Source organism: Prinia subflava, chromosome 1 (genome assembly GCF_021018805.1).
Source record: "Prinia subflava isolate CZ2003 ecotype Zambia chromosome 1, Cam_Psub_1.2, whole genome shotgun sequence".
Classification (NCBI taxonomy): Eukaryota; Metazoa; Chordata; class Aves; order Passeriformes; family Cisticolidae; genus Prinia; species Prinia subflava.
Window position 1 is genome coordinate 10,036,637 of NC_086247.1, and position 26,375 is coordinate 10,063,011.

General features: G+C 47.4%; 1 long non-coding RNA gene across 3 annotated transcripts in view; it reads right to left on the minus strand.

The window, feature by feature from the left end:
- LOC134558197 (uncharacterized) overlaps positions 1 to 26,375 on the minus strand; it is a 131,510-nt gene that overhangs the window by 26,381 nt on the left and 78,754 nt on the right. For all 3 annotated transcript variants that reach the window (XR_010082324.1, XR_010082317.1, XR_010082326.1), the window contains one exon: positions 11,474 to 11,851. This is a non-coding gene — a long non-coding RNA (uncharacterized LOC134558197). The remainder of the gene's footprint in view (positions 1 to 11,473; positions 11,852 to 26,375) is intronic.

Sequence of the window (26,375 nt, forward strand, 5' to 3'; positions counted from 1 at the left end):
CCAAATCCCTCACGTCCCAGAGAAGTTCCAGTGCCAAACCTGCCCGTCCTGCAGGCACCATGCTCCATCTCCCCAGCTTCCAGGCTCTCTTTGAAACTTCACAGTGCTGCTGGCTACATGCAGGGTAGCAGATGTGTGCAACCCCTGGTCCGTACATGCAAAGCTGTATTAGTGTGGATCAATGCACTGCTCCAGGATGCCAAACTAAACCCTCTACATCCACCCCTCTGATACAGCTGTTTTTATGAAAAATAAAAACAAAAGGTCTTCAATAATGATGCAACTGCTGCATTATAGGAGATCTGCGTGACTCCTATTAACTATAATGCAACATACCTTAGTGAGTAAGAAAAGGGAGTGGAAAATTAATGTGCATTTGTAGAGGGATTAATCTATTTATTTAAAACAGAGGGCATGCCTCTGAAATGAGACAATGCAATCCCATGGTCAGTGACAGGTCTACCTTTGCACTGATGTAGAAGAGATAAGACTCTGCCCTTGAGTGTTTTGTTACCTTGTGCTCAAGAGTTCAAGATGATAAAAAAAACCCAAACACAAAAAACCAAGAAAACCCTGCAAGAAAACTTAAAAGCCACAGACCATACCAGTTTCAATACAAACAAACAGGAATGTTTTCTTTAGCCTTTTCTACCATGGAAGGAGTGAGATAAGTGGACCTTTCATATGAGTGTTGTGAAAACAGCTGCAAGAAGATAACAAAAATTGAAATATATGTCAGATGCAACTGTCAGCTACTGCCTGCAACTGTTCCCACACTTAATCTCCAAGATGAGCAAACAAAAACATCTAACAGGGCTTCCAAAAATCAGCATCTTTCAGCTGCCCAACTGGCCTCCTGACCAGGAGGAGTGGTGGCACCCCCTTAGGTGGAGGTTGAGTCCCAGAGGCAGAGTGCCAAGCAGGAAGAAGAAGGATGGAGAGGGGAAGGAAGAGACACAGAAAGGAGGTGCAGTCTCCTTCCTCCTTTCCTCTCCTTCCTCCTTGCTCTCCTGGTACCAAATTTCTCAAGGCCTCTGCCACCTGTTGTGTTTTCTAGTGGACATAAATTCCTTTACCACCCTCAAGAGCAGAAGCTCAATGAAACTCAAAGATGCTTCAAGAGCCAAGTGTGGCCCAACACAGCTTGAGTGCCCCACTGAGCTCCAGCAGCCCCAGGAGAAGACCTAACAGAGGCTGAAGTGCTGGAACTTCAGCAGGGCTTCAAGCTCGGCTTTTGCAGGCCGTACCCCTCCTTGGGTTTGGGTGAGGTGTTTTATCTCCTGCACAGCTCCACAGCAGAAGGAGGGATGACCCACTCTTCTGCACTTTGCTCCTGACAGGAGCTCAGCTGCAGCCCAGGACCTGGGCAGACACACGAGGACTGACCAGCACCGAGGGGCTGTGCTGCTGATGGGTGCTCAGAGGTGGAACTCCACAAACCACTGCAAAAAAGCAGCACCAAGTTATGACTGTGGGAAAAAAGAACAGACACATCTGGTGCATCCTTCTTTTTCAAGCACACTTCTTTTTTTTCCTAACCTATGACTTATTTTTTCCAGAATATCCCTTTACATTGAGATAAAGCAATTTGTGGAGATGGAGATGCTCTCTAAAGCCAATATCCACTGCTCCTGTGACAGACAGAAGGATTTTTACCTATTTAAAAGCAGAGTAAGATGTTTCAAGATGAAAAAATACATATAAACTGTCAAAAAAAGTGATTTTTTTTTCTTTTCTTAAATAATCACCTAAATCATAAGCAAAGCAAAATTAAATTAGGAAAGGGGAAACTTCAGCCAGACATTGGGAAGTATTTAACAACCTCGTGCATCTTCCTGCTGGGAACAGCTTCCCATGAGGAGTTCGGCGGCGGTGGAGTGGAGTCACCACGGCTCCCGAGCTCAGGGCTGCGCTGCCTGACCGGAGCTGGCAGCGCCCGGAGCCGCGGGTGATGGCTCCTTCCCGGCTCCTTCCCGGCTCCCTCCCAGCTCCTTCCCGGCTCCTTCCCGGCTCCTTCTTCCCGGCTCCTTCCCGGCTCCTTCCCGGCTCCTTCTTCCCGGCTCCTTCCCGGCTCCCTCCCGGCTCCTTCCCGGCTCCCTCCCAGCTCCTTCCCGGCTCCCTCCCAGCTCCTTCCCGGCTCCTTCCCGGCTCCCTCCCGGCTCCTTCTTCCCGGCTCCTCCTTCCCGGCTCCTTCCCGGCTCCTTCCCAGCTCCTTCCCGGCTCCTTCTTCCCGGCTCCCTCCCGGCTCCTTCCCGGCTCCTTCCCGCTGCTTCCCAGCTCCTTCTTCCCGGCTTCTTCCCAGCTCCCTCCCGGCTCCTTCCAGGCTCCTTCCCGGCTCTCTCCCGGCTCCTTCCTGGCTCCTTCCCGGCTCCCTCCCGGCTCCCCCGCTGCAGGCTGGACCCGCCTGACTCCATCGGAAGTGGATCCCCCTTTCCCTGCTCCCCCTCCGGCCCTCATTCATGTTGGGAAGGAGCCTGGCAAGCCCTGGGGGGATTACAAGGCAGGGGAAGCAGGAGGTTAAAACGCTCTGAGGCCCCTTTCAGTCTGAAGGACAAAGTAATCGCGAAGCTAAAACAGATGCTTTGCTGAAAATAAAGAGTCGTTTACACATTTCTCAAAGAGAGGCCAAAAAATGAAAATGCTGTACAGTCCCAGGAAACTGAGAGCATCCTGGTCTTATAAATAGCTACAATACTTGCATCTACAATAACATTATTGCAGCATTTAGAAATGATGCTAAAAAATTATGTTTGTTATTTGAAGAATAAATTTGAGGTGGTACAAAAAAGGAGACCAGGCTGAATATGATGTAATAAAAGCCCTGAGTTTAATATATATATATTTACAATTTACTTCCATGAGTGACAGGAGGAGGACTGACACGACCAGCCACCCAGGCACAGGGACAAGCAACTACCCATTTAAATGAGCTCTCCACAAACACAGCAAGAGATGCCAAGACAAAGCCATGGAGAGATTAAGTCAGCAAATGGCCCCTATAAAGGTAATTATTGTTGACTCCTGTCGCATTTTGTAGGCTGACCTGTTTCCCTGAAGAATCAGAGAGGAGTGATATTCTGAGAGAATATTTCTGTTGGTTCACTAATGTTTGTCAGGGGCATTTTATGGTGCATTGATCCAGCTCACCTGTGTAGGTGAAGGGATGCTATACTCAGGCTCTGGGCTAAGCCATTCCTCCAACTTTTTACTGAACCTGCCACCTCTAAGTTGCAGCAGTTGCCAGCAGTGTCTTGGCATGAGCATGTCTCTGCTGCTGAATGGACTGAAAATGTCATGTTTCTTCCCTCTCAATTAATGCAAAAGAATCAACTGAAATAGGAGATCACAACTTGCAGGATTTCAAGAATCACAAAGTGGTTTGGGTAGGAAGGGAGCTTCATAGATCATTAAGTTCCAATCTCCCCTGCCATGGGCAGGGACACCTTCCACTAGACCAGGCAGCTCAAAGCCCCGTCCAGCCTAGCCTTGAACACTTCCAGCTATGCACCATCAACAGCTTCTCTAGGCAACCTGTTGCCTCACAGTAAAATTTGCTTCCTTATGTCCAACCTAAACCTGCCATCTTTCAGTCTGAAGCCATCCCCACCTTTCCATGCCCTTGTAAACTGTCCCTTTCCAGCTTTCTTGTAGCCCCCTTTAAGTCCTGGCAGGTGCTGTAAGGTTTTCCTAGAACCTTCTCCTCACCATGCTGAACAACCCAAACTGTCTCTGTTTTACCTCACATTAAAGGTGTTCCTTTGGGACACCAGAGCAGATAAAAGCAGCTCTCCTGGAAGTGAGCTCATCTCTATTTATTTATCTATTTGATCAACACCTCTGGCTGCTGCTTCAGAATGGCTAAAGGACTATGACTTGTCTTCCCTCAATCTCCAGAGCTCTACGTGAGGAGCAAATCCATCAAGTGAAGGAGGAACACAACCAGCAAGATTGGTCTCCAGACTGTGTTGCTTTCCAGAAAGTTTGAAACACCTGTGCAGCTGTCCTGGGACCTGCCAGTGAAACTGTGCTGCAGTTGCTCTGTGGCTGTTCACACCAGACCTGCCTCATGGGTTTGATATTCACTGGCTTCTTAGGCTGAATTCAAGGGTCTTGAGCTTGGGCACCTCAAGTCATCTCTCAGCCCACTACCAGCTTTTCACAGGCTTCCACTCTCCATCCAAAGGTGGTTTTTCATCCCGAGGTTGAAGCCAGACTAGTAAAGAAGTGACAACCCCTTTGTTTAGTTCTTAAGTGGTCAGAACACCCACAGCTCAATTATAGCCAAAAACTACTACCTGGAAAAAAGAGATACTGACTTTTCATATATAAAATAGTGGCAAACAGCGGAGAAGAGGGAAAAAACAGAAGAGAATAAAAAGAAAGGAGAAATGAAAAAAAAAAAGACCGGACAAAGGAAAATAAGGGCGGGTGGCGGGGGGAAGGGAAGGAGACATGGAAAAAGGGATGGAAAGAACAAAAGGACTGTGTGGATGACTCTAGCAGGGTTCAGGAACTAATCCAGGACTTGTTCACCTGGCATACTGCCCATGGAGAACAGGCACTGCATTAGGTACCAGGTCTCCTGCACACTGCTGGCCCCAGGCTTTAATCTTCCTCCTGCACAGACGGCTCCATGATCACGTTTCAAGCCTTATAAATTATTTACATCAGATATGAGGAAGCAGAGACATTAGAGATGGAAAAGATGCACTAGACCATCCCTTGGGGAAGAGAGCTGGATCCTTCCCTGTGTCACACGAGCAAAGCAGTGATGCTCCATCTCTCCTCAAGGTGTTTTGCTGCTCCATGCCCTTATCAGGCTGGATTTCTTCATGAAGCCTTTGCATAAATTGCATTTATTTTGACCTCTAATCCGTTCCTTCTGGATTACCACCTGCCTGCAGCATCTGCAGCACTCTGGAGTTGTAGAGCATCACTAAGATACTTCCTTCTTGAAAGTTTGCTAAAGACATGAAATATCCCAAAAAGCCCAGTTAAAGATACCTCAAAGGATAACCCAGCAATCCAGCACTTAAAAATAAAAATAAAAATCAGACTAATTTTGAAAAAGGAGGACTTTCACCTAGAACTTTGCTCTTCCTGCCTTCACTCCCAGAGTGGGAGGGCAGTTGCTAGCTAGTGATGTGGTCAGCAGGAAAATATTTCCTGAGCTATGGACCGACTGCTCTGTAAAGTTACTCCTGCAGCAGCAAAGTAAATAAAGGACTCCAGAGCAGCTTCATCCTTCCTTCCACAATGCTCAGCCAGCTGGAGTTTGTGGGATGGGACAGCACCCATCCTCCTGAATGCTTGGCAAAGTCCAAAACAAAAAAGCACAAAAGCAAGCACAAAATAACCCAGTCCCCATCCCCAGCACCACATTTTAAGAGCTAACTCCCTCCTGACAACCGAGATACAGTACATAAAGGAGCATGTCATGCTTTGAACTCCACAGTTATTCACCTCCTTGCCAGGATTTACACATTCTTTCTGTTGGCTCCAAGAGTTGCCAACACTTCCTTCACTTACAGAGCTTCATGCAGATGAAAGACTCCTGCTGAGAGTCGTCAAGATTTACTGCAGTTTTGGTTCAGATCAGGGAAGCACTTACACATGCTCTTAAATACTGCCGAAGTCAAGGGCACCCGGCTGCACGCTCCCATACTCAAAGGCAATCAAGAGAAACCCCTTTTTTCCATTGGAACAAAAAGGCATGTAGAATCTTAATTGAAGCTAGATGGAAATTACCTAAATGAGCTGCTTGTTACTGTAACAAATCAGATGGGAAGGTAATCAAGTGCAAGACATGAGGACAGAAACTGGATGGGGAAAAGCTGGCACTGAGGGTTTGCTTGAGCAAGCACAAGGTGCAGGACACAGGGCTTGCCCACAGCACCTCTGAAAACAGGCTCTGTTTCCAAGACACCAAAGTCAGAAAGGAGAGGTTCCCAGGTACTTTTACTGAAGATTCCTCTTTTAAAAGATGTATTCTGGCTTGCTCAAAATGGTAGGGACCAAACCAGTCTGCTTTTCCCCCATGTGCAATGTATTTCTGCTGGCTTATCCTGCTCTGCTTGTACAAGCTTATGCTGGTACTGGGAAGCCCTGAGCATGGAGCAGAAGTTTTGGAAGCATTTCTATATTCCATACTTGGCTGGCAACATCTATGATGAACAGGTTTATGGATATGAGTATTTGGGAGTATTTGGAAGTTCAGCCTGTTCAGTCTCCATTCCCATACTCCCAGAACTACACGAGACATCTGACAGTCACCATCTGACAATCAACTGCAGCCCCAACAAGAGGGCTGTAACTGCTCAACAGGCATCTGCCACTACATCACCCATGACTGCACCAGAACAGCACCAACACTGGGCACCAACAATGTTCCAGCCATGTGTTAGAGCCACTTCAACCTTGCCATTATGTGTGTCAGTCTAACCCAGATAATAGTTTCTAGTAAGAGCGCTGTGGGTTCCAGATTGACTGTGCCTTAGCAGCGTCTAGAAAAAAAATACCTCAGCTGACAAATAAAATGAGAGGTTTTGCTTTTTTTTCCAACTGCAGACTCAGTGTGGGAACTGAAAGCAAAGATGTGAGTTCTCATCACTTCAAGCATTGCCAGCCAGCACGTAATCTCGACAAGCTTGCAGTGTGCATGAATTGAGTGTGCTGTGTGTGTGGGGCATGTGCCACGATGCCAGGGGTGCATGGGCTGCACGTCAGGGGTGTGCAGGTTGCTTAGTGTAGTGGTGGGGTGCATGCTGTGCACTTACAGGGTGCACCCCACGGGCCCCTGGGGTGAACTCGTGGGTATGCAAGGTGCACACTGTGGGTACACTGCCAGGTCCAACACACTCAGGTCACCTGCAACAATCCAGAGGTCACGGCCAGACACGATGCCTGAGACAATGGTCAGACAGTGCATGCACTCGGCAGTTGGAGGAAACCACTCTGCTCTTTCTTTTAACAAATCAAACATGATCCTGCAATTGTATTAAAAGCAGGTACCCAGCTGGACAGGCCAGGCTGACAACTGGGAGTTACCAGCTGGTCACCTCAGATGGTCACTAGCCCAAAACACTTCCCCATACCTCCCCAATCCCCCATGAAGACAACCACCTGTTCCCACAGGACAGGAGAGCACTGCATCCAAAGCAAACAGGCACTGAACAGCAGGGGCAGATAATGGGGAAAAGCATGACTGTGGTGTGATGGCATGCAGACACTGCTGGAGCAAAGCCCAAGGGCTAGCTGGTCATCCACTGCCCTGGAGACCTCCATCCCAGCGTGACCTCAGGGCAGTGGTTGCACAACTGCTGGTGCAGAGCCAGAGACTGATGGGCAGACCTGAGGTTGCTCCACTGAGGTTGGGGTGACTCAGCAGAATTCAGGGGGAAAATGGTGAAGAGAAAAGGTCTGAAGGAAGGAGGACCCAGCCCACACGTGACAGCACCTGCAGGTGCCTGGGACCCCCATGCTGCAAGCTGTGATGGATGATGGACTGCACAATCAGAACACAGGAGGAAGGACATTGAAAAACCTGAAGATCAGGCTGTGGATGCTGTTTTAAGAGAAGGATGATGGCTGCACATCCCCAGAGGTGCCATCCACGAGAAAGGTGGCACTGTCCTGCTCTCTGACCTCTGCCACCCTACACTGGAGATGGGGCACCCTGAGGATGCTGCACCCATCAGCCCCAGCCTTTCTTGACAGCTGCTGCAGATGGCAGAGGAGCCTCCCCAGGGAGTCACCCAGAGCACAGCCCTGGCCCACTGCCACACCACAGAGGGCTGTTATCTCCGGGCATCTCACGGGGCACTGCAGAAAGCAGTGCTGGTGGTTTGGCTTTGAAATAAAGTGGTCTTCCCTGGGCAGCATCACTCAAAGATATGTCCCATGCTTCCAAGAGCATGCCAGGATTGAGCCAGGAAGGGAGCAAATAGTGGGACCTTCAGTCCTCACTGTACTGGGCATAGTTACCACTCTTATACTGACCTAAAGAATGGCTTCTGCTGGACACCCAGGACTTGACCTCCTGCTGTGTATTACACGGCTGTCACAGGCCAGCTTGAGCATACTTGTAAGTAAAGGTGAAGTGAAGTACCTTGCCATGGTCACAGATAAACTGAAAAACTTATCTGAGACCACTCAGCGGAAGAAATTGATGTTGCACATTAAGTCTCTCTCTGTCAAAGCAGTTTATTTTGATCTGAGAAGATGACCCTGCCCTTAGTACAACACTACATGAGCACTGTCCTGTGGAAGACACCCTCCTACAAGGAAAAAACATCCTAATTCAGAGATACCTTTCCTAGGAAGCTTTTCTGGGAAGTTTGACCATGCTGGGGTGGCTGGGTGGGTAGCTAGTCTTGTTTCCTGCCCAAGAGGATTCCTAGGAACAAATCTTTGTGGACAGTGCTGAGTTAGGGGAGTTCACCAAGTCCCTGGAGAGCTCCTCCACTCTCCATCAAGAGCTTTGCCCAGATGCATTGCAGAAGCTGAACATCCCATGCTGTCAGTTCTGCTCTAAGAGGCAAAAAAAAGGTGTTTGGGCTTGGTGGGAGAAGCTTCTCTATCTCTCTCCTACCTGATGAAACACCCAGACAATGCCTTGACTCATCAGTGGCTATCAGGTAACCTCCAAAGACAGAAATAGAAAGAGAGGAAGGAAAATAACCTGTCCTTAAAGAGGTGGGAGGATGGAGAGAGGCAAGCTCTAAGTCTGGAGAAAAGCTGTTGCTGTCATTAGGAGGGGATGGCTTTTCATACCACGGAATTGGAAGCAAAGCCTTTATCCAGCAGGAGAAAGCATCCTTGGATGTGAACCCTGAAGTTATGAGCTGTGCATATGAGGACTTCTAAGTGAAGATGCATTTATACAGCTCTAAGATCCCCTGTTTAAGTCACATGAACAGTTTCACTTCCCCTCCTCAATCCCACATCCTCCCAGGCACAAAGACAATCCTCAGAGCTTCGATCTGCAACAAAACCTTGACACAAGCACCTCTGACCTACAGACACAAATCCATTTATTGCTGGGCTGGGAGGCTGGACAAAGAGGAGCAGTGTCTCAGAGCTGGGTGCCAGGGCCACTCTCTGATTCAGCAAAGCCCCTGATAAGAAATGTCATCCTCCATTCAGTAATTTTAGCCCATGAGATAAGAATCTCTATCAGCCTCAAACATATGGCTGGCTGCAGTGCACGCAGCAAAATGAGACGGGTAATTTATTTGCTTGTGCTAAGAGCACTCCCAGACCCAGAAAAGCTGATGCAATGAAACAATAAGTGCCAAATTACACTCTATTCTTCCTTGGAGACCTGGAAGAGGCTCCTGTGAGATACAAGGGGTTGTATCTCTCTCCTTTAAGCATCAAGCCACTAAGGAGGCAACAGTCCTACATGACCAATTGAAGACTGAGCTGCACGGAATTTTCTAAGGTCTGTTCTTCTCATTAAATCCTACTTGTTACACAGGAATTCACGTCCACAGATATGCCTGGTGCTCTCTATGAAGTGCCAGTAGATGCTTCCCAGGGGAAGAAGTGGAGGGGTTAAATGACAGGATTAGACAGGACTGAGGGTGAACTCCAAACTCCTGGTCATTAGAGCAGGACCATCAGCCCACCAGGTGCTGTGATGTCCCCTGGCCAAATCCACTTTAGCACCTCTGATTTAGGTGACCTTGGCTAATCCATATAAACACAACACTGGGCCAGGGACTGCATGGCTTGGGTTGCTCAGAGTGATGAGCTCTGTAACCTGAGCACAACAGGAGCATCTGATCCATGGGGACAAATGACATAAAGGACACTCCCAAGAAATGCTTAGCACATTTAACCACGGGATTCTGCAAGGATCTGCTGAGGAAAGCTCATTCCTAAAGCACTCTTTCTTATACTCCTTCCTCTCTTAGCTATCACCAAGGGAGATATCAAACTAGATGGTCTCACTCTGTACAGCCACTTCTACTCCCTTTCACCTTTAACAATGTGGCTGCTGTTCAATGTGCATCACACATTTTCTCACCTCACCTTTAAATGGGGGAATTTCAAATGCAAGATTAACATCTAAACATCCACTTTGAAACAGAAACTTAGGCTTAACGAACAAATACTTGAATTTGGTTTTTCCAAGGAACTGGGCCAGAGCCAGACTTTGAAAGAGTCCTTCCTCTCTGTGATTCAAATCTGCTTTAGAAATGTAGCAGCTACACATTTAGTCATAGAGAGTCTTTTCATAGATGTGAAACCATTGTTGCTTCCTAGACAGTGGTACCTTCCCATCACCATATCTACCCATGCCACTGGCATTTTCACTGGAAAAATCAGCAGTTAAACCAACAACTGAACGAGTCACAGAGGTTAAAAGCTTCTAATACAAAGTGATGGTCCTTCCAGCTCAGTGCCAAGATCAGAGAGTGAGGGACAGCCAGGAAATCTCTGATCTAAAGGAAAGGAGGGGATTTTTACCTCAGTGGAGCTCAGGTCAGCATTTTTCATCATTGCTAAATTTATTAGGGAATATTGCCATGACAGTATAGGTCCCCATGCACACACTGCCATGGCCTTCATGGCAACATCACACACACCACACGTGCTCAGAGGCAGAGTCTGGTGAACCCTTTCCACCCTCAGCAGCACACAGCCTTAGACTGCACAGAGTGCACTAGGAGCAGCACAGGAAGGTGGAGTTGTATTGCTAGAACAGACCAAGCCTGACACCCCTCTGTCATCCTGGCTAGCCTTCTCCTCCAGGGAATGCTTCCAGCACTCCAGAGCCCAGGGTCCAACATGGGAGGAGCCATGCATGTTTATGAGGAAAAACATTTGCCAAAGGAAAGAAGCAAAAAGCTAAATCAAGCTTCAACTTTCTTTTCCACAACCAGTGTTTTTCAGTCCTCTGAAGGTAGTAAATTGAAAACAGGTAATTTTGCTCTATTTTCTGCCTTTCTCCTCTTGTGGCTTTGGACAAAGCAATGTGATAAGCCCATACATTTCAGCTCTCTCTGTATCTCATCAGTTTGGAAAACACATCACTGTCCTGCTCTGGAGCTGCAGAGAGTGCAGTGCAAACAGTGTGAGGGACTTGTCATCCCCTCTGCCAACAACAGAGCAGCAAGTTCCTCAGGCATAAAGTAAAGGCACAAGCACCCTCCAGAAACAACATGTTGTTTGGTTGGGTTTTTGTGTATGTGTGTATGTGTGTGTGTGCAGAGATGCCTGAAAAATTAAATCTTAGATATGAGGACAACTAAGGCAGTCAAGATTTGCTAATGACTTTTACATGAAGCCTGCTGAAGGCATGGGTGATGCAGGACACAGAAAGTGGCCAGGAGAACAGGACAGAGACTGGGAGCAGTAGGAAAAACTACTCAATGCATGGACTCATTACTCATCTCGCTTCTTGTCTGATGGATATTTCAGTCAGGTACAAAGGAAAGAAAATGTTTTGCATTTGTGGGTTTTTTACCTTGTTACAAAGCTTCAGTCCCACTCTGAAGATCAGGAAGCTGGCTTGTAGCATCACCTCTTCTCCTTCTTCCTGTATCTTCCCCTGGGCACACTCTTCCCAGGCAAAATCTGTCTCTAAACCAAGATCTATATGCCAGGCTTTTTCTCTTTTGAGCACTCCTTCCAAGAGCAACACAGCATTCATTTTCATTACTTGAGCAAAGCAGCCAACTCTGCTCTTTCTCCTTGTGTGACACTGGAAATAGAAATTTAAGCTCCTCTGTCCCCCAAAGTCTAGGGGGAGGGTTGCCAGGCAAGTTCAGAAAGTCTTCTGAAATACTGTAATCCAAGCCGAATTGCAGCTCATCAAGTTTGATCATCCAAACAGTGGGTACACCTATAAAGAAAACACAGTTTTAATATCTGGACCAGGACAGATTGACAAACCTTCAGGTTTTATACATGATTCCTACTAGTATCAAGAGAGTGATGTCTGGTTTACCCTTCAAAGGACACCTTGACCTTGCAGTACTGACAAAAGAACATCTTGTTGTTGCCTCAAGATTCAGCCAATGGAAGGTACTACTCGAACAGAGATGAATAAGAGATGTCAAAGAAAGCTGAAAAATGCAGTTCTATCATCCTTGGGGGATTTAAGGATCTTGATTTTTTTTCCTACCATTCTGAATAAGTGGAAAGAAATACAAAAATCTTGACATTTTGAAGGTTGCTGAATTGGAACTCATTTTGACTTGAAGCACTTTGTTTCAACAGTTGGAAAATTTCCCTTTGCAGTCACAAACTTTTACATCTTGTATTTTAACTTACATTAGAAACAAAGACTCCTTTCAAATACAAACCAAAATGCAGACAGAGTCAGAAAGCTTAGATGCACTGTCAGTAGCCAACCCTCTCCAAATTTTTACTATACTTTTCCCAAAAAGGAGGATTTACTGAAGCTGACTGTCTCCTGAGGGTGCATTCAACTACAACACAGCACCGGATTAGTGACAAAGTAACAGCTCGAATGCTGACAAAAGAAACATTGAGCTACTTTAATCAAATTAAGTCGATTTTAATACACAATACAGTATAGTTAGCTTTACATGTAAATTCTACCCTAAGACAATGTAAGTGTTCAACTACAGACTCTCACAGATTAGCAAAATGGCTACAGTGTGTGTTGATTAATACTAATGCAGACATTGCTCTGCTGGGTATAACATTGTGCTTCTCTGAGGAGGCAGGAACAACTCCAGAAATCATATCTAGATTAAATTCTAAGTTTTATCAAAAAGATCAATTTTTGCATGTGTGCAGAGAGAAACAAACACAGCATTTAGGTATTTTATCTAAACTAAAGACTTTTTATGATGTCCAGGAGCTCCTCCACTGGACACTGAGAAGACACAAGCAGCCCAACGTAACAGTCCTGAGAAAGAGGCAACCTGTGTTCAGGGGATATTTGAAAGAGATGGAAAATAAACACAATGAAGATGTCTACAAGATTTCTTTGGGTGGGAAGAGCTGCAGAAGAAGAGGCCAGCAGCCCTATCCCATTAGGGAGGACCTGCAAACTAACTCCAACCCAGCAACTGAGAAGGATTGCCAGGGTGGGCTGGTGACACAGAAACTCAGCTTTAGAAGGCAGCTGGGAATAACTTGTAATTTAGCTTCATTAAAGAAGAACTCTCTTATATCAGTGGAAGCTTGGTCCTACCCAGATTTAATGTTCCTAGTTACAGAGACCAACAGTGAAGTGGGGCCCCTGCCCCACAGTCTCTTCCAGTCCAGGCCTTTCTATGGTATCATTCTCTGAGAAGCAGGAAAGCTGGTCTGTGCTGCTGAAGAAGCTTCTTCCTCTTCTTCCTTGGGTGCAGGATGTGGCACAGGAGGTAGAAAGCCACTGATGCTCAAACACACCTTTGCTAGGGAAGCCAAGCAGCATGGCTCATTGCCAGAATAAACAAGATCATAGCTGGTGTGGTGGAAGCAAATGGCTCTGGCATGCCCTGGGAGCATGGGAGGTACAACTGAGAAGATGGCAACTGGAAACAAGATGGGCCCCAAGCCATGAGGGTGGTAATGCCATCCACAGCTGCAGAAAGGTGTCTCTCTGACCATCTCTTGCTGCTTTCTGTGTTCACGTGAACATTTACAATGTTTGCAAGCCACGTTGTCTCTCCTGCTCCAAGGCCTGCAGTGCAGTTTCAGGGTCTTTACTCTCTGAAGGGCCACACACACAAACCAAGGTGCTGCAGGCTCCTCTGGGGCTGTACAATGTCCACCTCCATCCTGTGAATCACCCAGCTGGGCTCCTCTCTGACAGGAAACCAAGAGCACTTGATGGCCCAGCCCTGGCCAGCTCATGGTGCTGTGCCACTCATTAGAGAGGAAGAGACAGGACTAGGATGAGATCTACACCTTTGGGCCATTCATCTCACAGGCACCTACCACACCAACATTTACTCCTCACAGAAAGGCTTGGCCACACCCCAACCACATTTCCACCTTCCTCCCCCATTTTAACCTGCATAACCTCTAACATCACCCACCATCACTGGAGGGAGGTGACACACGAGCCTTCATACGGGGAGATGAGATTCTTTTCTTCTTCAAAGACCTTGTGGCTGCCATCACCTTTCAAGACCAGGCATCCACATCAGTACTTTGCAGTGAGCACCACAAACTGCTCTGCTCTGGAGACACGCTGTCAGTGACACTGAAAATCAGCCACCAGCACAAGGCACTGAAGAGGGAGGAAGAGCAGTGTGGTGTAAGGAGCTGCAGTGCTCACCAGATCCGAGTCCCTGTCGGAAGGGCTGTGACCCAGGGCCTGGAGTGTGCAGCCTAGAAAGACACTGCACAGCTCAGGGCACTGGGAATTATGGAACATTATCCTCAGGCTGCTGGCAACATTCCCTTGGGCAGGGCACAACGCTGACATAGTGACATTAAAAGCACAGCTCCCAGCAGCATCCTGGCTGCCCAAAGCCCTGGCATGAGGCAGCTGGGCTGTCCCAAAGCTGACCCTCCCTGGAGGAACAGCACATGCTGACAATCCTGGTGCAGGGATTAGCAAGGCAGTGTTGAAGTGCTAAACAGATACAACCAGGGAGAGAAACAGCTTTCCACTAATGAGGGGACAGGCAGGAGAATCTTTTCACACATCAGTCGCTGCACAAGGAGAGCTTGACCTGCTCTCAGCTGAAGTCAGTGTTCAGACAGACAAATGTCTTGCCCACATGGCTGAGTTGCAACAGCACAGGTACACAATGACCTGTAACTAGGCAAACCTGGGGCACAGTACTTACAATTACATGCAAGACTACTTCCAAACACCCTACACAAATGGTAAAAGCAAGAATAATTTGGGTTACAGTCTGGATTGCCTTCCTTTCCCACGCTTCCTTGGCAGCTGCTTGTCCTTGCTTCTGCTGCTAAACTTCCCCCTCCTCCATTTCTGCATTACTCATAAATTAGCATCACACACAGCAGCAGGCAGTAAAACACACCAGCAGCACTGCTGAAGGCATTGACTTCGACAGTGGCTTAAGCAGATGTGCTAAGGAAACATCTGGATGTTATTACCAAAAAGCTTTCTACATTCCCCATCAGATCAACACCTCTGTTTCCTCTGAATCATTATACATAAGAAACAACATAGAACCAATAATAAAAATGCCTCAGTTGAAAATACAGTTAACTCTCTGTGTCTAGTATCTAGAAATTCAATAGGAGCAGCCAGTCCATGACCCCCAGGCAGGAAGCTTGGTGCTACATTCCACAGCCAGCAATGGCAGGTTTGACTGGCACAGGGCTTGCAGGTTAACCATGTCCATGTTAATCTTCATGGGAGAAAACAATCCATCAGGATCTGAAGAGGTCCAAAGAGCCTGCAGGACTTTGGAGCCAGTGGTATGCATCTGTCCTGTCCCACCATGTACTGGAGATACATCTATCTCAGTGTTATTTCCCTCTTGTGAACTACTTTCCTTCCCCCAGCTCTGTAAAACACACTCCTAGCAGCTTTCAGCTTTGTAAAGATTTTTGATGTGTGGCTGGTACAGGGAGAAAGGTTGGACTAAAACTCATTTCGGAATACAAACCAAGAAAAAGGGGAAAAAAAAAAACCCAAACACATCAAAAAGATTAAAGAGACGCTTGGCATATTAAAGAAATGAGTGCGTGGAAACTTTTTAAACATACAGGACCTACAGGACTGGCTGAGGTAAAAGGCATAATTAGCCCAACATGAGCTCACAAGGCAGGCCTGTGGAGCTTGGCTGCACAGACAGGGATGTCACGTACCAGCAGAGGCCCTCTTATCTTTGGGCCTTGGGCTGGCACGGCTGGTGGGAGTGTGAGGTTTCATACCTGTACCCACACTTCAAGGATACTGCTGGAAAAACTGGAGAGAGTTCAGAGGACAACCACAAGAACAAACCCAGGCTTGTAGCAAGGAGCTCAAGGAAGTCAATCAAAGAGAAAGTTAAAAGGTACTTTGCAGCCTGTAGGTACCTGTCAGAAGAGTGCTCTCAGCCTGCCAGACAAAGGCATAACGAGACCAAAGGTTGAAAGTTGAAGCTCAACAGAAAACCAACCAGAAACTATACCATTCTTCAACACTGCAGGTAATTAACAGAGAGAAAGGTCCTCCAATTGGCATGGCCAAGGATCCAGCATGAACCATTTTTAAAACAAGATGGGATGCTTTCACCTTTCTTCTCTTGCTTCCCCAAAAATGTATGCTTGGTTCCATTCACAACTGCTGAGTGCAGAGCAGAAATTAATTCAAGGAATCCCTGTTATACAGCAGGTCAGACTAAATAAGCATATGACCTAAAAGCCTAGAAATCAATGAGATACAAAGAACAAGAGGCTCAATTACTGGTGGTACAAGGAACAAGGTGCCCCATTATCAGTGGTCAGGCTTGTCCAGCCTCAGACATCCCTGCCCCATCCAAAGGTCCTCTGCATCCCATCACTACCCAGATGTGGATTCTGAAGTGCAGCAAAAGTGCCACATCCGTACTACAAGCAGCAGAATAAAATTATGTTAAACCAAGAAACCCACTCTGGTTTTTTTCCCAGCTGAAAAAAACAGGAAAAAACATATCCAGACAAAAGTGAGTAAAAAAAAATTACACTCACAGGGCAGAAACAAAGCATAATGTAAGAAATAAGCATTTGACAGTGAGAATAATCAAGCACTCATTGGAATAATCTTCTCAGGGAGATGGTGGAGTCTCCACCACTGGAGGCCTTCAAGATGCAACTGGACAAGGTTGCTACAATGACCTTGGCTCCTTTTCCCACAAAAGACTGAACCAGACAATCCCTTCCAGTCTGGGCCGGTCTGTGGCTCCACGGAAGGCACACAAAACTTTCCTGACTACAAGCACTTGAGCCAAAGGAATGAAGCTTCGAGTTCTGACCCTCTGAAACCACTGACTGATGTTTATCATAATTATGCTAGCAGGTTCCCTTTGTGCTTCTTGATTCCAGGATCTTCACATCTGCTGGGTTCCTCTAAGCCTCAAAAGTATATCCCAGGACATAGTCCCTGACTGCATTCTCTCTAGAAGAGCTAGAAAGCCCACCCTGCAAACAGAAAGTAAATTTCAGCTCCTGCCTGGTTTGTTTAAAGTTTTCATATCAGGGTACTGGTTCATGGTTGTGCATTTGTAATACCTTCCCTCACTCCTGCCTCTTCTTTTAGGGCTCACTGTGAGAGACATAGCATTAAAAGGATAACTAACCTGTGGCACAAAAATCAAGGAGCTGCTATTGCTCCCTGGGAAACCTGGAGGCTGCAGTCAATATCCAGCCTCCACCAACCCTAAACCCGTACTTGGTAGCTGGAAAATACAAGGGGAACCAGGGATGGGGATGAACCTTTGGGCCTGCAAAGCATAAGAATCACTCCCAAAGCATCCAAAGAATTGGATCGCCCAGTCTGAATCTTGCATAAGGGAGGTCACAAGTTTCACTCCTGCCTTTGATTTGAGCAGTACTACTAGTGTTTGCCTAAGCCCCACCTTCCAGGGAGGCATGCAGGCTCCATGCAAAGAGCTCGGGATATGGAGATGGTAAGTCACCTTTTTGATGGCTGGCTCAAATACTTAAAAGCCTTTGGTATTTAAAAAAGGCACTTTAACTCTGATTTATCTGCACTGTATTTGCGGCCAGGGGTGCCTGTGATATAGCTGCTAGTTGCGGGAGGTGCTTTGCCTGATTTCCTCAGCTTCACAAAATCCATCTCCAGGAGAAACCCTGGGGCCTCCCTGCTCTCTTCCCCTGCAGACAGCCTGTCTTCTGCCTCCACCATTTTTTCTGTATTTATAATCACCAAGGGAGAAGAGGAGCTTTCAAAGGATTTAGCACAAGTGCCTGGCAGGGAACTGCTTCTTCGGGTGGCTGGTAAGCAGAAGAGGGGAGGAAAGGAAAGGCAGAGCAAACACTTTCATCCCCATCGTTTCCATTCCAAGGTGAATCCACACGTTTCTCCACACCCATTTCCCCCCCTCCCCAAACATCTCCTGCTCTCTTATCAGCTTTTCCATGTACTCACACGTATAAGGCTGCCCTTCCCCAAATATCCTCCTCAGATGCCTCGCAACCACAAACTCCTGTGACCCTGTGCCACTCTCCCACAGTCTCATTAACAATAATTATTACCCAAGTTACTAAACCTGCTCCTCAGTGCTCACCTCTCAAGGGACAATTCTAACCTGGCTGGCTAAGCAGCACTCACCACTAAGCAGGGAAACCTGGGCTAAAGAAGATGCTCACACCAAATACATCCAATAGAAAAGGGATCACATTGCACCACTCAGAGCTGGATCTGCACAGAGAGCTCCTCTTGCCTATCCTGGCTGCTGTCTGCAGCACCCTCAGACCATTTGCAAGGGCACAAGTTTCAAGAGCCTTGTACTGAAGCTTCAGCACTTCCACAGAGTCTTTGGTATTCAAAAGGTTTATTTTCAAACTGGGTTTGTTTATCTCTAAGCGCAGATTCATTTCTAATTTATGTCAGCAAAATAAAGACCAAAATGCAAAACAAAAATGAAAAAAGAGCTCTCCTGACTTGGAAGCCTAAAAATAGACCTGTGTATTGCAAAGAGTGAACTGTCAGGTAAAGGCTGAGGATTGAAGGTTCAAATGAATAATGTGTTTGTTTTTCCTGCTTCAATACTTTCCTGCTGTTATCACTGTACAAATAAGTCAGCACATGCTAATTACTCTGATGGCAATTTCCTGGGAACTGGTACTTAAGTATCAGGCCAAATTTATTGCCAAGCATCACAGACTAATCCTCCCCCTGTAGTTTCCAACAAACAAACAAGCCCAGCTGCCAAATCCCCCTGTCCTTTCCTGCATCACTGCAGACCCAGCCCTGCCAGCACCATCCTGCTCCTGACTCCAACCTAAACGGTAGGATTTGCCCTGAGGAACAAGTGTTTCCTGACAAGCCTGGTTAAAGATGCTAGTGTAGAATATCCTGGACTTAGATCCTTCAAGGCATTCAACATAGGAACAAATTGTGGATCCCAAGCAGTATTTGTGCAGTAGAAGGGGTTTAGTCTTGGGAGCTGAGAGTACAAGCACCTTTTCTGCAAGGCAGACACATCAAGAGAGAAAGGATGGGAAGTGAAATGTCTGTGAAGTGTTGTTATAAGGCACCCAACAAACCAGTCTCAGGCCCCTTTTAGCCCAAAACCATCCCACAAGGCTAACAGTTTATATTCATGGGTGAAATACATCAAAGAAACACCTAAACAATGCCTGTGGTTTCTGCTGCATTTTTTTCTCCCCCCCTTGGTATTTTTATGGCCATGGATTTGCACTGTAATTCAGTCAAATGCATTAGAGCAAAGATGAAGGGAGGAGAGAGAAGAGACCAAAATGCTATTACCTGTGTTACATCCCAAATGGCATTGAATTTCTGTATAAACCTTTGCTGCAGCATCAACCCAGATGCAGGCTGTTTGCTGAACAAGCAATATAAACCCAGCATCCTCCTTTGTGGGCTTTTTCAGCTTTCAGGGTCTTTTTTTTTTGGAGGATGGATGGATTGCTTTGGATTTATTGTATTATCATTTCTTTCTGCTTTCACTGTGAGGCAAAGGGTTAAGCGACCTTTCAGATCCTCCCTGGATGCAACTCCATGCATAACAAGAAAGCTTCCAGCCCAGTGAAAACAACTTGAAAGAAGGGCAGTGACCCAGCCACAGGCTTAAGTTTCAGGTCACAACACCCCTGTTCAAAACCATCCATCTTCTTCTGGCCACAAGCTTGCAGCCAGTCACCTTCCATTAGTGCAATTTGTCTCCAGGATTTACAGGAAAACACCTTTTGGGGACCCAGCTGTTGTTAGCATCCTCTCTTGCACATGAGATGAGAGCTGTGAGCTAACAAGGGACACTGCAGGTACACACTGACACAGCATCCCTTTGCATCCAGTAATAAGTGCTGAAAACACATGGATAAATAAACAAATAAACCAAACTCCAATGAACTTTGGTTTCATTTACTCTCAACATGCAAGGAAACGGGTCAACCTGGACACATGCATGCCACACTGCATGGCAGAATCAAAGCTGTTTGGCTAGCACAGGAGCATCATGCTGCTCTGTTAAAAGCCCTGGATCAAAGGAAAAAAAAGGTTTGGTGTAACTGCACACTGAGCCAGAGAAATAGTGCATCTCAGGAATGCTACATGCTGGAAGAAGGCTGTGAGAGGAAGGATGTGCCTGTTCTTCCCTTCTCCAAAACGAGTTCCCTCAGGCCAGTTAGAAATATTCACCTGCTGGACCACAGAACTAGGGACCATAGAACCACAGAATGGTTTGGATTGAAAGGGACCCTTAAAAGTCATGTAGTTCAAGGCCCCTGCAGTAAGCATGGAGATCAATGGTTCCATCTCCACGCTGCAGCAAGGATGCTGGCAAGCAACCCAAGCTGAGAATAGGCAGCAGAAGGTTTAAAACCCAGCTCCACATAAGCCAAACAGAAACATGGATTCTGGGAGGAGGATCCTGGATCATCTGGGGCAAGAAGGACAAAAAATGTAAGTGTGGCAACCAGCCCCAAGCTTGGCACTCGGCCCAGCTCCTCCCAACCTCACATCCACCTGGGGTGGCCTTGTTCTGAACCAACGCCAATAGAGAGTATCAAGATGGGAAGCAAATATAGAAAAAGATGAGAATGTGAAAAGAACTATCAAACACTCTCCCAATCGCTACCATTTTGTGCTGGTAAGTCTAAAAGCAAGAGCACAAAGGAACAACCTGTGTGTGCAGGGTACTGGGTGCTGAGACTTTCCCATTTATCATCATCAACCACACTGCCCTGGGAAGTAGGGCAGGCACAAAGCCCGAGGAGGTTCCCAGTTGAGCTGCAGCTCCCAAGGTTTCGATGTGATTAGGCTGGTGACTCTCCCCCACAAGCTTTCTTTCTGGCACTGGGACCAACCCATGATATTGTTTGCATTAGTTCCTCCCTCTCAGCCATGCCAGTGCATGCCAGTTTGCCATGAGAGACTGCGAGCTGGATTGGGGAATGGAACCTACAGAGTAACAACCCAGGGGAGAGAAAAACCTCAGTTGGATGGGTTCCCTGCTGTGAGTGTGTTCAGCAACATCCTTTGCTGTCAGCAGCCAGAGATTGGTTTCGGGGGTAGCAGTGCAGAAGGACAGCCAGATCTTACAGTAACACTGCTCAGCTGCCAAAGGAATGAACCACCAAATGTTGCCTTGGGCTTTTAGTTTTTTAGTGACTAGCTGTATTTACAGGTGCTATCAAAAAAACTGGATTGAAATGATCCCATTTCTCAGCTGCCTGGCTTACTGTGGGCTCCTGCAGCCCCAGAGGAACCAGAAACGTCGACTGCAAACCCAAGACAAGCTGTTTCTGACTAGGTGCTGAAGACAGAAGCCCGTGGCTGAAGCTTGGTATACAGCAGGGACAATACAGGTATGAGCTGAAACACTGTCAAAGGACATGACAACTTCAGCAGGCTCCCTGACCAACAAGCTATGCAGGAGTAACAAGATGCTGAGCCCTTCAAGTGCAGTTATCTTCTACTGCCTTGTATACATTCATGTAGGATGGATATGTGTATTTATTTTAGTATTTGCTGAAAATATTCACACTGTGTCCCAAAAAATGCAAATATGTCCTTTGGTGCTCAGAAAGGCATTTCTTGTGGGAAGATTAAAAAAACCTGGAACTTGTTTTGCCTCTCCAGCCTGCTTTCAGACTGACATAGTCTGGTATTGCAGAGCAAGCACAGGTAGGGTCTCTATTAATTAGCAATAGCCTTTAAAACGGTTCTGAGACACCATTTAGGGAGGAATTTGTAACTGAGCAATGTGAGTGCTCAGATCTCCCCTCAATGCACACAACTATCCCTTTGTTGCTGGGTCAGCCTCTGTCCTCCACTCCTGCAGCTCTGCAACGAGGTCGGGGGATGGCCTGCACCCCATCTGCCCCTCTGGGTTAGCCAGGCTGGGCATTGCCCTCCTCAAATCATTTGGGTTGCAAGAGACCTTTAAAGACCATCTACTCCAAAGCCCTCAAGTGAGCAGGGACATCAACTCCATCAGGTTGCTCAGAGCCCAGTCCCACCTGACCTTTAATGTTTCCAAGGATGGTGCATCTGACACCTCTCTGGGCAATCTGTTCCTTCCCACCCTCCTCCTCCAAAGAGATGAGTGAGCACCCAAGCTGCATCAGTCGCTGCACCCTGATAAAGCCGAAGTATAAATGATGATGACACAGTCAGTGGGAAGATGTGGGGACAAGATCATAGTGTTTCACCCAGTAACCCCAGTAATGCTGGGTAGTGCCAAGATGGGAACCACCTCTGAGAGATTCTGAAGCCCAGAAGAGATTGAGAGGGTGCAACAACTCACTCCTTGTCTCTGGCACATATCACTACCCCTCTTTCACTAGCAAAGTACCCAGTTTGGGCTTTTCAGCTACACCAGGGCCACCTGCTCTGGAAGAACCCTGGGGAACAGCAGCACCAGAACTGGGGACTGTACCATTTCCCCTGAAGATGCCTTGCAATATCACAGAGTACATGGGGAAACTCAGGGCAAGGGATGAGATCTCCACCCCCAAACCAGGGCACGGCTCTGATGGGGCGCCCGCCCAGGGTCCAGCAGAACAGCCCAGCACACACAGGAAGGGCTCAGCCACCCAGGCACTGCTGCTGTGCCAGTGTTAACACCACGCCACGACTGACAGAGCTGCCAGCCACAGCCAGCACCAGTGAGAACAAGCCCTGGGGAAGAAACACAGCTCTGTGTCCTGGCTTTGCAGCCCAGCTCCTACGTGGAGAAACAAAATGAGAGGCACAGCTCACCCTCTCCAAGGAATACGCCCTTCCTAATGAGAGTCGACCCAGGAGCTATGCGGGAGTGGCGCCCATTCCCAGGCAGGCTTCAACGCCACTGAAAGCCAGCGACGGAGACAGGCAGCCTCCAAGAAAAGAGACACCAGTGGGAAATTTTGCTTTGATGCCGGCTCGCCAGCGAGCCCCGGCACCAGGGAGGAGGAGGAAGGACTGCCAGCTCTCGCGATGCTCCCCTGCGTGTGCACACATGCAGAGCTGAGCTCAGCCTGAGATCCTGGGAGAAGGTTGCAACAACCGCAGAGCAAGTCCCCAGCTGTGCCCTGCCTGACTGGGCAACACATGGCTGGCACAGCCTGAGCCCCACAGTGGCAGCCACCCAGCCACCACCAGACCAGGAAGGCCATGGAGAAGAGCTGGCACTGCAAGGATGCTACGAAGGGACCGTGTCGTACAACCATCCATCGTCCCAAGATGTCGGTAGGAAAAACTCCATTATCTGTAGCTAAATCTGGGCAGAGTGCAGTGCCAGGACCTCTTCTCATCCCAAAGAGGTTATGTTCCAGGAGATACAAATATTTTTATCAGCCTTGCTGCTGCTGTTAGCACAGTAAATGATGTCAAGCATAACCCAGCGGCAACAGCAAGGTTCAGGGTCTTGGACTCACGGCAGTCTTGATCTAGCTGTAGAAAGCCAACAGTAGCGGTGGGATCCGAGTAAATACAAAGGTGATACAATGAAAAAGATCTCCCAACTACATTCCTGACACTTGTATCCCTTTCCCCACCTCCTCTCCTTATCATTTACTTCCCTACCCACAGATCCCAAAGCACTTACAACTACTTAAGTGCTGCTAGTGTCATCCAAATGGAGAAATTTCCACTAGGTTGAGCAATCCTTAAGTTGCCCAACAACCTGTGGGACGAGGAGAAAGCAGGACTGGTTGAGCACAAGTCTATCCATCCCTCTGCACTGCCTTGCTGCAGGGTATGAGTTACTGGCAGAAGGGCAGGGCGGTTACACGGCACAGCCATTTCCCAGGATAGGGTGTGCCCCACCTTTATAGGTGCTGGAAAGCACTGGGCACTAAGGGGGTAGTCGGAAATACATCACTTTTTTTCTTTTGTTTCAAGTTTGTTTGTTGCTTTCCTCGTTAGAAATCTTCTGTGTTTAAAGATCAGGAGTGCAGACTTTCTGCAGAGAGCAAGGGTTGTCAGGGCAGGTAGCACACGTGGCTCAGCTTCTCCATTAATGAAAAAGATTGATTCCTGCAGGTGTTTACAACGAAAAAAAAACCCCACCACCAAAAATCACCAAGGATTTTTTTTTTTTTTTTTTTTACTGTCCCAAACCCTCCGTGTCCAAGGTCTGAGTTATACAACTACACATTAAGGTGACTGGGAGAGGGCATTTCAGAGAACCAGGAGCTACCAGTGTGTGGACCTTGCCATACAGAGTCCCTATCAAAGCTAGCAGGACCTTAGAGTTGCCCAAAGGTTGCAAAGTTGGATCCCTCCAGCAGCAGCAGACACAATGCCAGGGGCTATGGCTGTGGTAGTACTTGACTTTTTGAATCACTTGTACAGGTGACCATGGAGGACACCCCATGGCCAGCAAGTCCACCCTGACTGGAGGATCACCAAGAGAGAAGACGATGCAAAGTATTTCTATTTGCTATATATATTTTCCAGTGTGCTGTCAAGCAGCTGCTTCTTCCCAGCCCAGGGCATTGAATGTGTTAGGTGGAGAAAGCAGACAGAAAAGTCTTTCACCTTGCCACAGACTCATCTGCTCTTCTTTAATTCCTTCACTTGCTCTAGTGGACCCATCTTTTCCATCCCACCCTTTCACCTTCCTCAGATTAATTCATTTGGCCTTCTTGTAAACTCTAAAACTGATGAACAAATGAACAATTAAGGGATTATCATTGTAGCAATTGAGGATATATGTCTAAAAATCACACCTTCAGAGACGTCCAAAAGAGGAAACTGGACAGAAACTACCTACTGATGATACCCAAAACCGAGTCTCAAAACTGAGCCTCATACGGAGCATGGAAGATCACCCTTGCCCTAGCTCTTGCTGTACATCTGTGGACCATGGGGATGAAGCAGTTTAGTGACTTGACCAAAATCCGGAAGTTGGGTACCAAAGCACTGCACCTGAGGATCCCAGGGAAGAGAATGGGGGGGCTAAGAAAACTCTTGACTACTTGACTTTCTATCACCCAGTCCTACCAGGAGGGAGCATTTAATTAATGTTTCAAGTACAAGTGCAATTAATAGACTCTGTCCAAATGTGTCCCAGCTGCTGAAACACAATTACTTTCATCTCAGCTTCTAGGGAAAGGCTGTCTCCTCTTTGGCACTGTGCAGCAGGTGAAACCTTGGGGTGCCCAGCTGACTGGGCCCCAGCTAATGAACTGAATTAGGCTGCTTCCATTCCCATTATAGACCCTTCAAAGCAGTGTCCTTCCAACAGAGACCTTGAAGACCTTCTGCATGTCTCTGTGCCTCAAATTCCACTGTACCAGCTTCTATTGGGTCAGCAGGGCTATTTTACCCATGGTGCTCACTTCTGCTGACAAATTCTCCAGCTGCCCAGCCTGTGCCTCCACAGCTCACACACAGTACTTGTCTTCTCTTTAGGGATCCAGTGCTACCAGTTCCCTCAGCTTCCCAGGCCCTTTATGTGAAACTCCAGCAGCGGAGCTGGAAGCAGTGACAGCAGCAGCTGCTGCAAGCAGCCAGGTTATGCAGAGCACCACATTCCTCCTCTGGGAATGAGCAGCATGAATAAACCCAAAATCCAATTTTATTGCATCTTTCAAATTCTTAACAAGCCAACAAAAATTGCTGCTGCCTTTTTTTTTTTTTGTATTGTTATTTCCCATTTTTAAATTCAGAAGGCTTTTAAAATCAATAGTTAAATTTTAGATGCAAGGATACTGTTAGATGTGTTTGGGGATGGTTAATCAGAGGCACTAAAGAAATAATAATCATAACGACATCAACATGAATTCCCCAGCAGGACATGTGAGGGAGTGACTGCTGCCCTCTTCCCTGCCCAGAGACAAGAGCAAAAGGACACCATGAGTCTCTCTGCCCATGCTGGCACTGGGGCAGTCCCACAGAGGCAGGGTGGGACATGCAGAACAGGCTCTTTGGAAAGGTAGGACCATTCAAACCTCAGCCTAGGTCATTTGTAGGGCTGAGGGCTTGTCAGGGAGAAAGTGAAAAGTTTTTTTGAATCAGGCAGCTGACACACAGCAGGGGAGTCTGGGAAGAGGTGTGAGTAGGATGGGATGCAAGATGGGATGCAGGGTAGGATGCAGGATGAGATGCAGGGCAGGATGCAAAGCAGTGGTGGAGCGCATCCCAGTGGGAAGGACAGCCCCACTCCAAAGCATTCATCTAAGCCTTCCCAGCTCCAGCCTTCCTTCCCAGCACTGTGCCACACACATCTGTGTGGGGAGGGCTGTGTGGCACAGAGCCAGCTCAACAACTCAAGAGGTGCAATTATCATTAAAGCCAAGCAGGCTGGAGCAGGGGAGAAGAG